A 9,673-nucleotide genomic window follows, 5' to 3' on the forward strand; every position below is an offset into this window, starting at 1 on the left:
ACCAGCTGGAATATTACAATTATATCAGACTTGAGGGGAGCAGTATAGAAAATTGAGTGATGCTTGTAAGAGGCATGGGTTATGGATTTTTTTAATTTATCTTTACTATGGATTTAAAAAGTGACATCAAATTTCACTTTCAAAAAAGCTCCGGAAATACATTTTTTTTTCCTAGATACAGTACCACCCAAAGGCAAAGTGAAAACTTTAGTCAATTCACTGAATTATTTTTTACAGATCACTTACTTTAGAAACTTCTATTAAAGGTAGCCAATTTTATCCTAAGTAAAAAATTAATCATGGAATTTCGGGCATGGCCCCTAGGAGATGTTTAAGAAAAGAAGGTTTCATGGGGTACTTTGACATCTCGCCAGAGGTGCTTACTTATACATTTCAAGACCTATTCAATCTATAGATCTGGCTAGCACAAGTGTATTCTCTAATCTTCGGTCTCAGCCTTTTTTTTTTCCCCCATCAAGATGCACATGACATAACATTCACTTGCACACAACACTAGCATGTTTGAATCCAGATTCTAATAAGCTATACTTAAAAATGCTCACGGAAATAAGGCAAACGCTGACACAGATTACAAGAACGTATAATTATACCATGATTAAAGGCGTATCAATAAGATGAGAAAGATCAGTTATGCAAAATGCCCACCCTGACAGCTGCAGCTTCATTCCTTTCTCTCCCGCAGGAGAACACCCATCAGAATGCAAGTGAAAAGTAAAATTTGGGGGTTGACCATGAATCCATCCCAGTTCATACACAGATATTTTACTGTAAAATAAGTCATTTGCAAACTTCTGTGCCTTATCAGTATCTGTTAATGCCTCACAGCTGAGTGTAACACAGAAATGTGTTGTGACACCACAGTTGGAAGCCACTGACCTCTTGTAGGCCTCAGTGAAACTTAAGCTTGTTATCAAATTACAATTGAACTCACTGGGTTAGCCAAATTCAATGGCCTTAGGAGCTGTTTATCAACAACCTTCACAGACTGGGTGCCAGAAGTAAGAGCAGGCAGGAGAGGCAGGTTCAGCTCTGGTCAAGAGTTGGTGCTGAGCTGCCTTCATGGTATGATTTGAAAAGTTCAACAAAGGAACTGGCCGGTCCTCAATTACCCCACTAACACCACCATAGTTCATGCTATCATGCTATCTTTATTTACCTGCCTGTATTACAAATAAAAGCAGCAAAATGAAAGCCAACGGCCTCTAGAAAATCACTGTTAAAATGCATTTGCTATCCAGGTTTTCTGGAAGGTTCCTACTTATAGAGCAGATGAGGTATTTGACACCTGAAAGCTGCAGAGGAACTGGAGAAGACACAACTGAATGGAATTTCATTGGGAAGGGCATGCGGAGGAAAGGTAAGGCATGAGGACAGTGGCAGTCCTCCAAGGGACATCCTGGGAAGAACTCGAGATTGGGCCCACCAGCGAAGAGCATGAGTTCCAGGAAGTGTAGAGGCTTGCACGAGGACACAGAAGGGCAAAGCAAGAGCACCCACCGAAGCACCCAAGTCCAAGGTGCTAAAGGTTCCACAGAAGGAGGCAAGCCAAGATGAAACTTTGCTCCCTTCTCCATTTTCAAGAGACCCTGACAATGTGACATGGTGTTAAAGGAAGGCTGCTGGGATGACAAAGGACCCAGAAACCATGCCATGTGGAGAAGAGCTAGAAGATTTAAAAACATGATAGTAAAGGTTGTTACTATCCAATAAGCTTTCTTGTGGAAGACACAGAGCTCATTTTATGGAACTCTACAGAGCAATGGGAGGAACAATACGTGTGTACTTCAGAGCATCGGATGGAGGTCAAGCCTAAGGAAACATTCTGGCAAGCAGAAATGGCCAGGATGAAGCAGGAAGTCTTAGGAAGCAAGGAATTCTTCCCACTAAATGTGTCCAGGCAGCAGCGGAATTACCATCCATCAGGGAGGCGGGACAGAGGTTCCCCACTGGATATGTCCCCAGCTAGACGTCAGGTGCACCTTCCAATTCTAACAGTCTGATTTGTTTGTTTTGCTTAGGCTCAGACAAAAGGTTCTTCCTAATTGAAAATTTCATAAATTTAGATTACATTTACAATCCAAATAAATTAGAATCATTTATTCTCTCCATTCAGAAGATCCTCATAATTCACACCAGTGCTGTCACTGATTGATCTAAAAACAACAACACCTAAATCTCTGATGCATCCCAATAGTGTTTTCTCTTATTCAGTTGATAGTGGTGATGGACAACATCTGAGTGTGTTCCACTGTGAAAGATACTTTTTAATACTTGAAATCCATATTTAAATTACCACTCAACCTTTACCTTTTAGGACTGAATAATCTCTCAGTTGCTGTTGTAATTTTGAAGTCCTTTAATCACTGGGTGAGCGGATTCTTATTTTTTAACATACTCTGAATTTTCCACATCCGTGTCTGGAAGTGCATGTGGAATGAGAAAGAGCGCTGAAATAGAATTTTGATCGTAGTGAGGGCTACAGAGAGATTCCCTCCAGCTGCTAAATGCAAATTAACATAAATTGACATTAATAAGATTTTATGTAGGAAACTATTCTTTCCCTAGTCTTCAACTCCCTGAAAGAAAAGTATTTCTGCATTAGGAAGACAGATTAAATCCTGGCCCATAAACCAGAGCTTGGAAAGCCCTGGCTTGGCCTACTTTAATGGGGGCCATATGAGCAAGTCTGGGCCAGTGTAGGTCCAATGGTCTTCTGTGAGAATAGGGCTAAGAGCAGCATACTGCCTTAGCACACTGCCTCCCTGCTGATGTCACCCCAAGGCTGGCTTTTCTCAAAACATTCACCATGTAGACATGCTATACAGGGAGCTGACTCACAAGCAGCCTGAAATCACGTGATGGGCCTGAGGACTTTTTTGTTTGTGTTACACAGACACCTAATATCTGCACCTGCAGTATGTTTTACATCTCTGTTCTGATTCCTGAATGCATTGACTTTTATTCATTTGCACATTTCTCTAAGTAAGTGATATAACTGTGAAAGTCAATCTGGGTCCCCCAGATGCTTGTCATAATAGTTACACCCCCCCACCCCCCACTCCTCCACCCAACCTGGAATCATCACAAGTCTTACAGAGAAAAAAGGCATCGCCCACCTCTGACTGACACGCTATAACTGACACTGACCCACTGGAAACCAAGCTCTCCCTGTGTAAGCCACTCCTGCTAGGTATGCTTCGGCAGGCTGGCAAAAAAACCAATTTCAAGTAATGAAACAGAGCATTTCAAAACTCATGTGAAAAAATTCTTCTATAGAATTGGCACTTACAAATCAAGAAACCCATCAGATGTTTGTGATCTGCCCATGATTTAAATTCCACAAAATTTCAAAATAGAAAAGAACCCAATAATTGAGAAATTTAAATCCCTTATTCTTGCATCTGGTATTTCATTCATTTAACAACCATGTATCAAGTGCCTATTCTACAGCCCTGGCCCAGTGGGTCAGTTGGTTGGAGCATCACCCCATACACCAAAACAATTGATGTTTCTCTCACCCTGATGTTTTGTTCTCTCTCTCTGCCCCCCCCCCTTTCCTCTCTCTCTAAAATCAATAAAACATATCCACCAAGAATTTTCAAAAAAAAATGCCTATTCTACAGTGCTGAAGATAAATGGAACCAGGCCCCACTCTCCTGAGCTCTCCACTTCCTAGGGGGAAGGGGCGGGGGACAGAAAGGTAAACAAATAGTCCCAGCAACATGCTCTATTCAGGGTGTCTGCTGTGAGAATGAAGAAGCTGAGTCCCTTTACTCCAATTGAAGGTATCAAGAGATGTGAGTCCCAGAGGAGGTGACATTTGAACAGCTTGAATAATGAGAATTAAATAATGAAAACTGTTATCATGCAAATAATCAGACCCACACAGAGCAGGTATCTGTGTACTTTAATTTATTAGCATTAAATATGCATAACAGACCCACAATGTCAGGTTTAATTTGCGCACGCGCACACACACATACACACACACACACACACACAAACACACACTCGCACAAAACCACTTGTGATTCCTTTGTAAAAAGCAAAAATAATAACAAGAAGAATAACACAAACTTGAAGTCCTGACTCAGGTTCTGTCATTCTAAGAGAATGTATTGTGCTTTTAATTTGATAAAATGGAATAGCTTATACGATGTTTAAAAACAAATATCCAGGGATAGCTTAAAGCCCACTTAGGAGAATATAAGGTGTCAGCAGAATTGGTGCCACTTTTTTTAACTTGCCATAGCCCATATATCTTCCCGCTGGATAGCATCTAATTATGTTTGGGGGCCAGGAGGTTGTGTTGGAGAAGGCTCATTTCTGGATTACAAAAGCATTACAGAAAATGATAAATTGAGATATAAACAATGAAAGAGGGTTTCATTTGTTTTAGTTTGTGCGTGTTTTTTTCATGAAATTTGCCAGGTCATTTTCTCTTCAAGTCCAAGTCTGGACAATAATTAAAATACATAAAAAAAAAAAACAATAAATCAAACATTGAGTGATTAACATATCTTTTTCTGCTCATCAAATATTGATCAGCCTAAGGAGAAATACAAACAAAACTGAAAGAAGCTTTCAAGTTCAAGCTAATATGATAAGTTGAAAAGGATTCAGCCTTTTAAACTCAGCTGGCACAAAGCCAGTCCAAATGACTAAATAACAAAACTGCTCTCAATCTCATTGTGCCACCTTTTTAAGGTCTCCTCATACTCCATTCCCAAATATGGCTGGAGAAGGAAACAATTAACTAGTCACCATATACATAGAACCATTTACAAAGAATCATAACTTAACGTAATATACTCAAAATAAACAAATAACTTTTCTCCACGTATTGCTTCAGGAGGCAGGTGAGAATTTTGTAATGGCCAGATCTTTCAGTAAGAATTTATTCAGTGAATAAGCAAGGCATGGAGCTAGGCACCACTGGTTTCAATTTCCAAAATGAAAATTCTGAATGCACACATTAACAAAAAATGTTATGTAACTTCCAAGTTTATGCAGCAACCTGGGAGACATAATTTAGACATTGACATACTAGAATTTCCAAAACATTCCAATGCTACATATTAGAGACAGCTAAACATTTCATATCAGAAGTAGTAGTAGCTCCTCCCCCAAAAAAGAAAAACTGGGGTTGTAGTTTAACTCCATATGAATAAAATTCTGTCTTGGATCATCAACCATCATTCTTCTAGTTTCACAACTGTAGAAAGTACCTGAAATTGACAACACTGTAAGGTGTATGTCATGATCTGAAGGCAACTATTAACATAAATCTCTGATATCCATTTGTTTGTTTTGCTCTTGGCAGGCATGTGCAGAATTTCCAGTTGCAAGAGATAGGAGTAAGTTCATAGAAAGTCAGACAGACCATATTTTAAATTAGAGCCATAATATATTTTGCTGTGAGGCAAATGCATGGATTAGGGGAATAAAAAGAAGAAAAACACCAAGTTCTATTCTTCTCTATGATGGTATCAATAAGAACCCATCAAATTCCAAAAACACAGCATTTTAATAACCGATTGCTGCTTCCTCAGTATTTTTTTTAATATCTGACTTCAGCTACCTCAGTGTACATTTATAAAATGGATTTGAGCTCCCAGGAATACGTCTAAATCCTCCAGTCAATAGTCCACCTATTTAAGACATTATTCAGAACACCTCACTATGAAGGAATATGAAATGTTTTATTTGACTTCGTATGTGAAATATAATTGATGGCTTATCAATTAATATAGCCTTATGAATACAGCAGATAAAATATTATAGAATAAAATGGGTTAAAAATGCTGAAAATGTCAAGATGAAAGACTTAATTTACAAACTGAAATCTATTTCAGTGCCCACCTGATGACTGTATTTTAAAAAAAAGAAGTGGTGCCCTAGCCAGGTAGCTCAGTTGGTTAGAGCATCATACCAATATGCCAAAGTTACGGGTTCAATCTCCAATCAGGGCACATACAACATGCAACCAATGAATGCATAAATAAGTGGGAACAGAGGGAAGAGCAACAGATGAAACAAAGCAGTGCACTCATCACATACTATTTCATTTCCTCCAAGTATTTAACTGTCATGTAGCAAAGTTCTACAGCTAGCAGGGAATGTTAGGGCCAGACTAAGAGTTAAAGGCAGGATCAGGCAGGGAACAGTGAAGAGAAGCTAAAGTTTGAAAAAAATGCCTGTGGAGCATCACTACAGAGAAAAACCAGACTATTGAGTATGTTGGGGAGGGAAAGAGTAAGTTATTCTTCTATTTAATGCCCTCTAACTTTCACCTTATATTATGCAACTAGAGGCCCAGTGCACAAAATTCGTGCTCTCGGGGTGGTCCGTCAGCCCAGCCTGCGCCTTCTCGCAGTCCGGACTAGGAGCCCTCAGGGTCAGTGGGACATCCTTAGAGCTCCCACCACCGCCGCTGCACTCGCCAGCCGTGAGCCTGGCTTCTGGCTGAGCGGCTGCTCCCCCGTGGGAGTGCACTGACCACCAGGAGGCAGCTCCTGTGTTGAGCATCTACCACCTGGTGGTCAGTGCAGGTCATAGCAACCAGTCATTCTGCCATTCAGTTGATTTGCATATTAGCCTTTTATTATATAGGATGTTTCTTTTTTTAAAATGTAAAAAATCGATCACGTTATTCTAATTTCCAACAAATGTCATTACCAAGATGTTTTCTCTGAATTTTTATACTTTCCTTTTTTTTTAATCCAAGAACAATCTAAATGAAACATCTAGTTTTGCTAAATGAAGTAACTTTTCCAAGGTAATCTAAATGAATGCTTTTCATCTCTAATGCTGCATCCATTTCCTTTCATTCCTAAGGTTTAGAACACTGATAAGGAAGGGTCTCTGAACACACTAAAGAAGGTCCTGCAAACCTGAAAAAACACAGTTAGTTGAAACTTAAATTCAACCTACTTTTCTAAAGTTGCATTCTGGAAGTACAAGTCAAGAAAATCATACTACTACAAACAACCACAAGCAGAGCTTTAATTGTAAATAGCAATTTGTTACACAACAAAAACCAGCTCACACTAATGAAGGTAACTGTAAACAAATGCCATGGCCCACCATGGTAATAATGACCCAAATACCTCTTCTTTCTCTATGTAAGCAAATACCTCTAACTGCATTTGGATCAAGGAAATAAAGCTTAAGGAGCACAGAAATTTCCTCCAAGATAACCCCTTTCCTGCATTAAAGAATAAGTCAATCTCAGAGCACTAAGATGAAGTTCTAGCAAAATTTAGAGTGAAGTCATGGTTCTGTAAACTGTCTTATGTAATTTTTATAAATATGAAAAATGTTTGGTTATGTTCTCCATTCATTATACATGTACTCTGTACTCACCAAGCATCTGTATACATATTCAAGGGGAACTGCTATTTCATAGTGATCATCAAAACAGAGTATTATCTCAAATAATTAACCATAAAAATCATACTTATGACAAAATGTTGAACCCAACATTTGCTAATGACTTTTAAGCCAATAACATACAGTCTCTAAGAAAGCATAAGAAAAATAGTGGCAGTGTTTCCACCTTAAAAATCATCAGGATTCGCCAATAAAACTTTTTTCTTTAAATAAAATTTCACATTCAGAATTTCACATCGAGAGGACTACCAAAATAAATGTAAAATTAACTTTTCTATTTTGTGTTAATTAACCACATTTGCCCTGTAGTTCTATGATAGTATATAGACCAAGCTTTTGGAATTATGGATTGGTGTACTTATGATGAAAAGCTCCATTTATAATATACCAAAAATGCATACACACTCACTTCTGTAGATCCTTTTAAATTTTGAAAATGAACCATATGTTAAAAAACACTGACTTTACAATCTCCAAGTGTGTATCCATTTTGGGGGGACATTCTGTATATGTATTATAGCATTGGGGAGACAAGTAAGGCAAAACAGCCACAGAATGGTTGGATGGGCTCTTCAACATTAACTGGTAAAGACATCAAGCCAGAATGTATAAACAATTATTTTCTGCATTCCTCACTTGATGACAACTTTACATTTACATTTAGAATCCACACTTTGTGATTTAAAACAGGGAATGTAATCTATGTGTTTGCACAGAAGTAGTATTTCATTGCTGATACGTTTACTGCTATCATTTGAATTGCAAGCTTTACATTAATGGTTTGAAACTAGGTAATCTTAACATACACATTGGAGTTACATCTAAACCTCACACATTAGGGAGATATTTGTTATTCTCTGGTATTTTAGCAAAAGGTCTTAATTGTTTTAAATGTCAACAGAAAGCCTCAAAACAAACAATAGTTCTTTTGAATGAATTTGAATTGACTGTTTACAGGAGGATCCATGCCTGCAGAAAGAATAGCTGTGCATCTGTAATCCCATTTCCAGTCATTTTCAGAAATTTCCTTCTTATTTTGATGGGTCTATGAATACTACATTGAAGCAGGGATGATATTAATATAACCAAAACAAAATAAGGTATTTTATTCTCTTTTTCTTATAAAGGAAACCACAATTTCCCCCATAAGCAAGGAAACACATACACATAACTTTCAAAACTGAGCAAACCTGAATGAAGCTGAGCAAACCTGAATGAAGCAAGGAACAGTTCTGAAGCCCCAAATGAATTCTGATTTAATGGTCTTTAGGCTGCTGGGGTACTTCACCTACGGGCTCATTATGCAAATGACTTTATTGCCTTCACTCTACTTGCAAGCTCTGGCCACGTAAGAGCCTATCTCTGGTCTACACCTCTAAACTACCCCCCACCACCACCACCACCTCTCTCTCTCTCTTCACCGGCCAGCCTTGTTTCCAATTTCAGAGGCCCGCTCTGCGCCTAGCCCACGCCCAGCCCTGCTTTGCTCTGCATTCTGACCCCAGGCATGAGGGATACTACTTAATCCTGGAGGTTCTGCTATGTTGTATCATCCTTCCAGGCTTCCCAGGATGGTTCCTCCACCACGGAATACAAGGGCGGTGTATTCCCCCGTGCGACAGAGGAGACCACTGCCTCTCCCCTTCCTCCCCACGCATCCCAGCTTCTCTTTGCCAGAAACCTCAGAGCCATCTCCGGCAGAAGTAGACGATCCCGGGCTCTGGGAGAATCAAAGAGCCCCTTAAGAAAGGGGTGACGGGCACGGGGGAAGCGCGCGAGGCGAGTTCACCAACAGGGGGGTGTGCTCCGGAGGGGAACCGTTCGAGAGCAATGACAGGTCGGCGGGGGAAGGCGGAGGGTGGCGAGGGAGCGGGGAGAACTGCTCTCGCGTCCTTCGCAGGGCCTGGGGGAATCCCGGGGCCGGGACGGTGGGACGCTCGGTCGCTCCCCGCCTCCCCGCCCCCGCGCGCGCCTCCGCCACCCCCTCCGCCCGCGGCCGCCACCGCCCCGCGCGGCAGGCAGCGCCGGGCTCCCCACGCTCTCCCGCTCTCTCGCGAGTCCTGTGCCGGCCCTTCCAGGGGGAGGGGAAGGGCGCGCGGGGGGACTTGCTGCAATGGATCGCCGCGAGAACCCCTGCCCGAGGCAGGCGGGCAGGCAGGCAGGCTGGGGAGAGCCACCGCCACAGAAAAAACGCCGTCTTAATTCTTTAAAAGCCATAAACCACCCCTCCCTATGCAAAAGCAAACCATAAACCCGATCC

General features: G+C 40.8%; 1 protein-coding gene across 4 annotated transcripts in view; it reads right to left on the reverse strand.

The window, feature by feature from the left end:
- PPP3CA (protein phosphatase 3 catalytic subunit alpha) overlaps window positions 1–9,673 on the reverse strand; it is a 309,183-nt gene that overhangs the window by 298,456 nt on the left and 1,054 nt on the right. The window lies entirely within an intron of this gene.

Source organism: Myotis lucifugus, unplaced genomic scaffold (assembly GCF_000147115.1).
Source record: "Myotis lucifugus unplaced genomic scaffold, Myoluc2.0 scaffold_129, whole genome shotgun sequence".
Classification (NCBI taxonomy): Eukaryota; Metazoa; Chordata; class Mammalia; order Chiroptera; family Vespertilionidae; genus Myotis; species Myotis lucifugus.